General features: G+C 39.1%; 1 long non-coding RNA gene across 1 annotated transcript; it reads right to left on the reverse strand.

Annotated features, from left to right (window-relative positions):
• Positions 1–4,466: 4,466 nt before the first annotated feature.
• LOC106540839 (uncharacterized) lies at positions 4,467–10,188 on the reverse strand. The gene is made up of 2 exons (XR_001312923.2): positions 10,099–10,188; positions 4,467–6,616 (listed from the first exon to the last, which is right to left on the reverse strand). It is a non-coding gene; the product is annotated as an uncharacterized LOC106540839 (long non-coding RNA).
• Between the last annotated feature and the right edge of the window lie 809 nt (positions 10,189–10,997).

The following is a 10,997-nucleotide window of genomic DNA, read 5'->3' on the forward strand; positions in this document are numbered from 1 at the left end:
TAGAAATGGGGAAATGGTTCTAGTTAAAGCAGCTGAGACCAAAATGGGCCTACATGTTTGAATAGCATCATGGAATTTTGGCCTGAGGCTGATTCTTTTCCCTGTAGAGGCCTAAGTGTTGATTTTACCTCAGTACCATATTTTTCTAAAGATAAATTTCCCTCAAATGTAAGCTTCGTTCTGCCCTTACTAAGCCCTGGAGATGTGAAGAATCCAACCTTTATTTAGGCATCTACTTGATTTGTATATTTTCTTGAAAAAGTCTGTTTTTATCATCCGTCGCAAAAATGATCTGGTTTTATACTGTAATTTGAATGGGTAACATGTTAAATGACGTTAGGATGAATGCTGAATGAGGTAGAAAGATGATGTTGGTTGCAAGAAAAGTGCTATCCCGGAAGATAAAATAAAATAAACGTTGGCCACTGTCAGTGGTGAAAGTGTAATTATGCAGGATTGGCTCTTTCATCGGTGTTTCTTATTTTGCACTGTTCCTGACTTCTCCCTGTCAGTACATGACAGTGGGAATCGGAAAGCAAAGTGGCTTCATTAAAGAAAGTTTGTGGTGCTGTTCCTAGGTGCTGTTCCTTGCTTTCAACAGCAATAGGAGAGTATAATTATTTGGGATGTTTGTCCCTTACTTCTATTCCCCATTCCATTCTCCCCCCCCCCTCCTCTAGTGATCTATTGCAGGGGTCTCCAACCTTGGCAACCTAAAGACTTGTGGACTTCAACTCCCAGAATTCCTCAGCCAGTCGCTGGCTGAGGAATTCTAGGAGTTGAAGTCCACAAGTCTTTAAGTTGCCAAGGTTGGAGACCCCTGATCTGTTGGCCTGTATATGCCATTGTACACGTTAGAAGGTATATATTTTGATCGGAATGTTTGAAATGATAAGTGTAAGTATAAATCGATGGGAGAAAAGCTGGTGATCATTCCAAGCTTGGGGGAAAGCGCAAACAATCGATTGCCATAATTCTTTGTGGCCTTAGATTGCATAATTCATTTACCATCCCAGATTCAGCTGACTCAGAATACTGTTCCCCCCCCCACTTGCTCCCTAGGTGTGTGGCATTGGCCACATACCGAGTTTCCTGAAAGCCTAAATTTCTGCCTCTTTAGGATAGATCTGTGCATGCTATGAAAATGATTCAGAAGGGCTGCTTTGGGCCTCAGGCAAGCACAACATTTCTTCTCTGTTCATTAAAACAGCCCCCCTTTGCAGGCTTCTGCACAAGCCTGAAGAAAAGAGGCAGCTCCTTTAGTCACCCCATTAATGGGATGAATTCACTCCTTGAAGCTGCTTTGAGACGTAGGAGAAACTGCTGTGTTCCCAGAAGATCTGCTCTCCCTCTGAATATTTTCGAAGCATACTATACCTTAGTTTAGGATTCTTATCATGCCATCAGTTATACCATTATATATTTAAATATATGTATGGAGGATTCTCATGATACTGTATGTTAAAGTTTAAACCTCACCTTCAGGCATAGTCCTTTTCTGAAAATGTTTGACTGTATTTATTATGTATGCTTGATTCTTCCCCACCCACTCCCTTCGCCCCATACTATAATATTATATTTCTTTTTCATTAGGAGCCCCTGACAAGCCCTACAGGTTTGGATTAATTTACTGTACTTTTTCATTTACTTTTTTTTTTTTTCAAATAAAATGAGATTCAAAACTTTGGCATAAGAAAAGTGCTTTATTAAGCCTGTTAGTATCATTATTTACAAGGAAAGAAATACACAGTGATGTACTAAAAGGGCAAAAAGCTAGCCACATTTTTTTAGAACAGAGGTATCCAACTTTAAGACTTGTGGCTGAGGAATTGAGGAAAGTCGACAAGCCTTAAAGTTTGGAGACCCCTGTTCTAGGACAGAGTTTCTTAAACCTGGAGATGTGGGGATTTCAACTCCTGAAATTTCTCAGCCGGTATGTTATGACCAGTTATTCTTAGCTTGGGTTAAGATTTAACTTTCCCCAGCTGAGGATAGCTGGGCTTAACATACCAACTATTAGATATTTTGCTGGCTCCCAAGTGCCCTTATTTATCCAGATTTTGCCATGTTGGGCAACCTATTCGCTTCAGCCTGAAACTCCGTATTCCTTATTTTTGGGATGAGCAGTTATTTGGTACTCTGGAAGATAAGATTCTTGTCTGGCAGACAATCTTTGTTTTCTGCAGAAAAAGCATGTTTGCTGAGAAATATTCAGAAGGCCCAGAATAGCCAAACCAAATTACTAGTAAGTCCCAGAAGACCAGAGTTTCATTATTTGCACAAGACTTCATCCTTCTGCAGAGTTAGCTAAACCAGAAGTTGGTATTTACAATGGATTAATTTACTTAAAGAAAGTGTTCTCTTACAGAGAAAAGATAGAACTGTTGTTGTAAATTGTGGCTCAGACCTGCTTGCTGAGAAGTGAATGTGGAATAGCCAATCTGCAGAAGAAGGAATGCACAGAAAATGACGGACTGCAATTATCAGAACAAGAACTGATAGACAGAAATATAATGAAGCAGATTTTGGATAAACATCAGGAAAGAATGCCTTGTAGTGAGAGCTATTCAGTTGTAGAAGGGCTGCCTTAGAAGTGGCAGCTGCTTCTTTGCTGATGATTTTTCAGCAATGGTTGAAGAGCAATGGGCCAGGGGCGCTATAGCTGTATTGCAGATCCTCTATTAGTCAGGGAGTTAAATTATCTCCAGTGCCACTTCCAACTCAATAATTCTACTATTTAAGAAGGTTCCATGAAGGATTATATTTTTAAAAAGTGGGACAACCCAGTTTAAGAGAGGCTCATTTCTACTCAGTCTGTTTCTGAGTATAAATCTGCATTCATCCACCTTTGATGTTCACCTGCCTATGATTTAACTCTGAATATTTGTCAGAATCTCTCTTTGCATCTTCCACCAAATAATATTGACTATTAATTCTATTCTTGCTCCATGTATACTTTCAATTCTTTATTTAAGATTTTTATAGAATTCTGGTATGTAGGCAGTGAATGCCTTTCATCATTCCTATCTACGAATGATCCTTTACTCAGTATTAAATTAAATATAATGGCATAGGTGAAAGGAAGAAGGTCAGCCTCCTGCAAGAAGTCTCAAATGCTTGATTTAGTATGAGCAGTCTGCTACCAGAAGCGTTTTGTCTATTTATAAAGCCGCAGAAAATGATAAGCCCTGCTAATCTAAGGTTGGAGTTCACTCACTGCATTTGAATCTAGCTGAGACATTCTATCAGAGTGAAATTCAAACCGAAAGAGCAAAACAATTTGCACATTAATAATTCAAAGAGAATTAGAGCTTTGCTACTGAGAGTACTTCAGAACTTCAGAATGGACAATAACATTCCCTTTGTTTCCCAGGGATCAATCCAACATTTTCAGTCAATGTACAGAGACAGAAGGATCAAAGACAACTTGAAGCCGAACGCATAGGAAGTGCAACTTACAATTAATGAGAGGTGATGTCTTCAGTATAGTGGACCATTGTAGAACAGACTAGAATTTGGGCCCATATATTTTCCAGATCCTTGGTGCTAGCTTAAAAGGAAGGTAGACACACAGGAGCAGTGCCAACCTCCCACCTAGAATTTAAAGAACAATAGCAATAGCAATAGCAGTTAGACTTATATACCGCTTCATAGGGCTTTCAGCCCTCTCTAAGCGGTTTACAGAGTCAGCATATTGCCCCCAACAACAATCCGGGTCCTCATTTTACCCACCTCGGAAGGATGGAAGGCTGAGTCAACCCTGAGCCGGTGAGATTTGAACAACCGAATTGCAGAATTGCAGTCAGCTGCATTTAACCACTGCGCCACCTCGGCTCTATACAATATAGTTTGAGTTACAGTGATTGCTACCACACATCAGTCTTCATTAAAGAGGTTCTCAGCAGTTCTATTCCTTGCGGGGGGGGGGACTCTTTCCTAACATGGGTATTGACTGCATTGCATGAAGGTATTTAGATTTGTATCCCATGCTATAAATCCATCTTTTGAATGGCAATCTATATTAGAGCGAAGAATAAGAATCAGTAAAATGTGAAAGGAAAGGTGACTGCACAGACTAAAAATAGCCCAATTGCCATCAATACTACCATTAGTTCCTATCACTGATAGCTAGATTTATCAAGGTTTAATTTATTAAGGCAATAGCAAACAGCTAAAAATATTGAGTCAGGTAGAGGCCTTGGAATTCTCCATGTGAATGCTCTGCAAAAGGATTCTTTTATACATTAAAATCAATATATGAAGTTTTGTCCTGATTCTAAATGGGAGAAAGTCAGATTAAGCCAAGATTATCTGGATTATGATTCACATTGTCATCAGGCAGAAGGATTTACTGTTCTGCTTAAGCTTTCACATCTAATCCACTTTCAAGGACAAGTTGGTGTACACATATCGTGAGTACAATCACAAACCTGAATAATAAAGACAAATGTGCAATCTTCAGAGTATTTGTGTATGTATGTATTTATTTATTGCTGGGCAGTTACTTCAGTCAATATCCACTCTAAATAGCTTATATATTTAATATCCATAAGTAAGACTAGAAGAGACTAGAAATCATTATAATCATTACATAACAAATTATTACAAAGTAACTTTCAAAGAATATTAAAGCACCAAATAATATTAAAACCAAGTCAAACAAGTACTTTACTGTAAAAAGAAGCAAAGCCATTATCCTGTATATCCCCTCAAAGCCTGTTGAAAAGTCAGGTTTTGGTTGTCTGATTGATCGATCAACAAGTCCGTGTTGACACTTAACAATCACATTGATTGATCCTTGCCTTGTTGATCTGTCTCCAAATTGTTCCTTTAGGTCTTTCAACAGTGTGTGCACATCAGCACTGCAACCAAGTCCATCCATGTGCTGCTTGTCATCGCTTCTCTCTTTCTCCACCTATCCCAGCATCAAAACCTTGTTAAGAAGCTGGACCTTCACATGTGTTTGAAGTAGGACAATATGAGCCTGGTCATTTGTGCCTGTAGTGAGAACTATGTGTTGATTTAGGGAATGGCCCATTTATTTGTTTTCTTAGCTGTCCACAGTATTTTCAAGCTTGTTCTCTAACACCAGGGTTCAAAAGGGTCAATGCTCTTCCTATCGTGCTTTTTCAAAGCCCCACGTTTCTCTTCCATAGAATGCCACAGGAAATACCTTGGCTTGCACTATTCTGATCTTTGTAGGTATAGACACACCACAGCAATGTTTCCAAGGCTTTCGTGGCTCTGTTACCAAACCTTAGACTCTGGTGTTTTTCTTGACTGCTTGTTCCTTTACTGTTGAAGGTTGGTCCTAAAACACAGAACTTATCCCTTCAATAACTTAATTCTCAGTTCTAAGGTTGCTTGTTGTATGTTGTCAGTATATAGCCTTTATTATCATTGTACAACATGTATTTGTAATTGGTTTTAGCCTCATTGGTGCAATCCATGACAAAAAATACAAACAACATAAATAGTATAAAGAATAATCCCTATGCAAGTAATTAGGGGGGGAGTTTGATCTTCTTCATATATATTTTTTTTCTCAATGTTTTCACTATACTCCTTGACTTTTATTACTAAAGCTTGCACATCCTTCTCATTGCAAGCTGCCTGGTATCACTAGAAGTGAGTTGGGCAGCCATAAAAATGTTCATAAATTAAAAAAACTTTGAACCGTCAGAGTAGTGTCATAAGTGTAGCATAAGTTATTGATGTTTTCTCCTCCAATTTTAAAACCATGCTTACCTATTTCAAATCTAACTTCTCAATATATATATTCAGGATATAGGTTGAATAAATAAGGGAACAATGTACAGTCTTTTTGCATTCCTTTGCCAGCCTGGAGCCAATCTATTTCTGCCCATAGTGTGGCTTCCTGATCTGTGCAAGTGTTTTTCATAAGGACAATGAAATGTTCTGGGATTCTCATATTTGTAAGCACCTTCCACATCTCCAACTGAACACAATCAAAGGCCTTTCTATGATCAATAAAATCTATAGTAATTTCTTTTTGGTATTCTTTAGCTTTCAGGATTAGCCAGCATGCGTTAGAAACAATGTCTTGTGTTTCTTTGCATTTCTAAAGCCAACCTCAACATCTGGCATCTCTTTTATCATATAGGGCTCTAATCTGCATTGGATGATTTTAAACATTTTGCTAGAATGTAAAGTTAAGGACACTGCATAATCATTTGCACACGGTTAAATCCCCCTTTTGAGTAGAGGATTGGAATGTAGATTGACCTTTTCCATTCTGTTGGCCATTGTGTTGTTCTCCAGATTGGCTGGTGTAGCTCAGTTAGAACCTTTAATGATTCTCCTTCCATTACTTGCAATAATTCTATGGATGTTTCATCAGTTCTTGTAGCCGTCTGACTTTATGACTGGACTGCTGATATAACTTCATTTTCTGGTACTAGAGGTTCTTGTTAATAGGGAATATTTTCTATAGTATCTTGGACATCCAGATGTTAATGCCTGTCTTACATCCCAATAGAATTGGGACCACCTGGATCTGAAGAGGAATGCAGTTCCAAAAAGCTAACTTCCAGGATCCTTTCCTCAGAACAGTCCCAGAGAGTCCACTTTTCCTGATCTTATTTGATGGGCAAATCTAAAAAGAATCAGTGGTCCAAAGTTACATAAAACAGCAAATAAAACTACATAACCAGCAAATAAAGCTACTTAAGTTTTATGAATGAACTGACTAAAAGGCTTCACTCAAAGTTTCAAATGCATTTTGGGAAGTACTGGAACCTTAACCTGAATGGTGATAGGTAGCCAAATTTAGCTGCAGAAACAGCTTTAACCTAGTTCCATGGCCAATTATAGCTGCCAAATTTCTGTAAAGCAACCTGAGTCAAAAGAGGCTATGAGGGTATTCACAGGATATAGTTATAGCCCATTTGTACTATGTTTTGTTGCATTTTTCTTTCATGCTTGATCATGTAAGGTAGGGGTGTCAAACTCACATCATCATGGCAGTGTCATGTGACGTATCAGGACTTCCCACCCCTTTGCTAAAGCAGGAGTGGGCGTGGCCAGCACGTGACTCATCCGGCTCACGGGCCGGGAGTTTGACAGCTCTGATGTAAGGGATCATACTGCATTCCTTACAAGTTACTAAGAGCTCCCCTAAGATTTTGATTTTGGTCTATTATTTAGATGAATTTCTGAACAAAAACCATTTTTATTTATTATGATATTATGAAAGCATGGGATGGAGCTCCATTTTATGCCATTCAGTATGTGAAAATGAAGTGCATTCAATAAAATCCCAACGTATTAATCTGCGAACCGATAGTGAAGGTAAGTTGATTTCATCCCTGAAATAGAGCCACTGTATATCATAGCCTATTATATACATATGAACATATCTGAATCACAATATTCAAAAAAGGGAAAATTATGTAGTGTGCATCCAGTCATCTGGGAGAAGCTTTGTGGTGTGAGAGAGGGCGAGTGACTCCTTTCTGACTTGGAAAAAAATTAACACATTACTGTGTTTGCAAAGAACACTCAACACTTAACAGATGCATTTTCCTATTATTCTAAGTTTAATTGATTAAAATCTAAAGTAGTTTTTTTGTGGCTCAGCCTGTTTACAAACTCAGCTCATTGTTAGTTTATGGTTCAGTATGTTGTATTAACACAGAAAATAGGTTACCTCAGTTAAATATAACCAAGTTAAAGAGATTTAATGGTTTACATTAAGTGCAGAATCTTCCAATTCCTGTTTTAAAAGCATTTTAGAAACATCATATTAACAAGACCAAATACATGCTAATTTTTTTGGTAATAGCAACTGATAATATCACAGTGCCAAATCTGAATTTTCTTGATAGCAGGAGTTGAGGACCAAACTACATCTTTGTTACCTGTGTTTTATTTTTCTTCTTCTAAGAAATTTCATATTGCAGACCAGCTTGGATACCAAGAAGTCTCACAGGACTTCTAAACAAGTACTATCTCAGGTTTGCTACCATCAGTACCCAAAATGAAATATGAATGGATGTCAGTAACTGCCTTATGTGTATCTCTTGCCTCTCCGGAATTGTAATGTGAGACTAACTTCATCACTTGCTATTTCTCAGCCGGTTGGAGCTAGTTCCATGTGGGTCCAAATCAAGCTGCTAACTTAAATTCATGCTGATCTTAACTTCTCCCAAAGAATGTGGAAAGTTGAGTGTTATCTCTAATTCTGATTCCCTACAATAGTTAAAGTGCAAGCAGAGAGTCATTCATGACTTAAAAGTTAAAATTTATTTGGCATTTGCTGCAGCATCCAAAACCTTTGTTTAGTAGGCTACAGCCAATGTTACATGAATAATTTTCTGCTGTTCTACCCTTCTAATGCACCTCCTACTTGTCCTAACATGGTTTTCTTCATGTTCCATAGCTACCAAAACCTCATTAAAACCTTTATTAGGGATAGATAATATTTTTGTGTTTCTAATAACTGAAAATAAGAGAATCACTTATGACTGTGTCCCTCTGCCATCAGTTCTTCACTTGACTTCAGATATGTAAGGACATTTTTAATGAAGGAACTGAACTAAAGACAGGGGGGGAAAGGATGATTCAGCTTTCAATTTTTTATGTTTCCCACCGCTTTGCAGTAAGTTTTGAACATAATTGCTGTTGGGGATTTTTTTTTAAAAAAAAATAAGGGTATGCAAAATATTTGGGAGAGGTCTTCACAAACCACATTAGTTCAGACAAATGATTCCTCCTGAAGGAATTGACATGTTTCCATACTCTGGAGGAGTTCGCCTACCTGCTTCCTTTGGGTGGTGGTTCCAGTAGAAGAGGCTGGGCATATACACCTACATCTAGATAGCCAGTCAAACCCTTCAAACCAGCTGTGCCAGCCTTGCCGGAGCACCTGTCTGCTTCAACCCTGGGAGAAGGAGAGCTTTGCTTGTGCGGGCATGTTTTACCAGCTGCTCATTTCAAATGCTTTGCATAGCCCCCACAGCAATGCCATTGTCATACTACTACATTCCTCCATAATATAGTAGGCATTTTTGCAGTCTGTGAGTGAGCCAGATGATACAATTAAAAAAAAACCCAAATGTTAATGAGGTGTGGGCAGGGGTGGACTGCTGTGAGTTCACCTGGGTTCAGGAGAGAACCCGTAACTAACATTATGGCCAGTTCAGAGAACTTCCAAATCACACCTTTGGCTGGCCATACCCACCCCATCCCTCCCAGGTGTCTTCATGCAGCCCATTTTGGATGCAAGGTAAGTACAGGGCCCACACGGAGGCTCAGGGAGGGGAAAAATGGGCTTCCCAGAAATTCTGGAAGGCCAGAAACACGTCTCCATTTCTGGTATCCGCAGGGCCTCCGGAGCCCAGGGGAGGAGGTATTCACCCTCCCAGAGGCTCCAGGAAAGCCTCCAGAGCCTGGGGAAGGTGACCCCTCCACTTTGTTGCAGGAGGCCAACTAGGCCATGCCCACCATGGCTACACCCGCCCAGTAACTGGGCAAAGAACCCCTTGCTGAAATTTTTGAAACCCACCCCTGGATACGGCAGCAGCAAAGTCAGGAAGTTGGATGAGCAGGAGAAATGATGTGGTTCTTGGCACACTGCAAAGACACCCACAGTAAATGAGGTTGATGCTATAGCCTCCACTATCAGTTCTGGGAAAAGATCCAAGCTTCAAGCTCCAGAGTAGTTTCTTATCATAAACACCTGGGAGGTCTTTTGTGAATCATTATGAATTGCGTCATTCATATAGATCTTGTTCCAATAGATCAGTTTCCCTTACTCTGATATCTGCTACGTAGGTTAACTTTACAGACTTGAAATTGTATAAGGAGGAAACCTCTTGGATATAAAACAGGAAAAGGACTGTTGTAACTTGGAATATGGTTGTAAGCTCCACCTTTTAGTAAAGGAATCTAGACTGAGTATGGGTGGTCAGCTTCACCTCATGAAACCATGTTATTCTGTGCACTTCAAAGAAAAATTGAGGCAGGGCAATTTACCCCACTGAAACTGACTTTGTGTATGTGCAAAAACTATTGTTAGCAAGTGAAGTGAAACAACACAACTGTTTTTCACAACTTCTTTGGAGAGGAACTACTTACTGTATGACTGAATCTCCCCAAAAGCACAGTGTTTGCATTCATCCACAAGAGGGAGACATGATCCCAATTTTCAACCAGAAGCATCTTAGAAAAGTAGACCACAACCTTTAAAAAAGGAGGAAGCATTGATTTCTTTTGTTTGAGACATAATAAGACATTATAGCTTTGATTTTTTAAATAAAATATACTGTGTTCACCTTTTCAATACTCAATGACACCTGGAGTCATTCGGTTTCAGTTCTCTCCTCTCCCATCTCAGCATTCATATGATGAGCAAATGCCAATAATGTATATTTCTCCTCTTCCCTCTTCCTCCTTCTAGGGTTGACCAAATTAACTTCCAGCAAATAGCTTTTATCCTTAGCAGAAAACAAGCCACCCAACAAATAAACAGGAAATCCAATTATAGAACTGCTAATGATATGTATCATTCATTCCTCCCATTTTTGCAAAAGGAGATACAACCATTGTCTCAGCCTTTCGCAATGAGGGAAAAGGAAGGCTCCTGTATGCATTCCCTAACTCGGATGTGTTACACTACAGGTGCCATCATTCAGAGCCATCATGGTAATATTGACAGAAAAGAGTCAAAAAGAAGACTTTCATACACCTTAACATTTGTGATTCGACAGAGAATATTTTATTAGGTTCTCTGGCTCAATTGGTGCAACATGATTCATCCATGATTAGCAACCGTGATTTTACCAATGATCTTTTTGTACAACCCTCTGAACCATACTCTGATCACACAGGCTGGGTTCTGCCACCCACTAGGTTAAAATATGGCTACTTGATAACTTTGTCCTGTAAACAAAGCTTGTTCCGTATATAAAAGTCCTTTCTCTACTCAACTATAAAGACACAGTCCCCTTTTCTTGCACCGCAGGCATCCCTCCAAT

This window comes from Thamnophis sirtalis, unplaced genomic scaffold (assembly GCF_051295495.1).
Source record: "Thamnophis sirtalis isolate CommonGarterSnake01/CBP01778 unplaced genomic scaffold, rThaSir2_p1.2 scaffold_7, whole genome shotgun sequence".
Classification (NCBI taxonomy): Eukaryota; Metazoa; Chordata; class Lepidosauria; order Squamata; family Natricidae; genus Thamnophis; species Thamnophis sirtalis.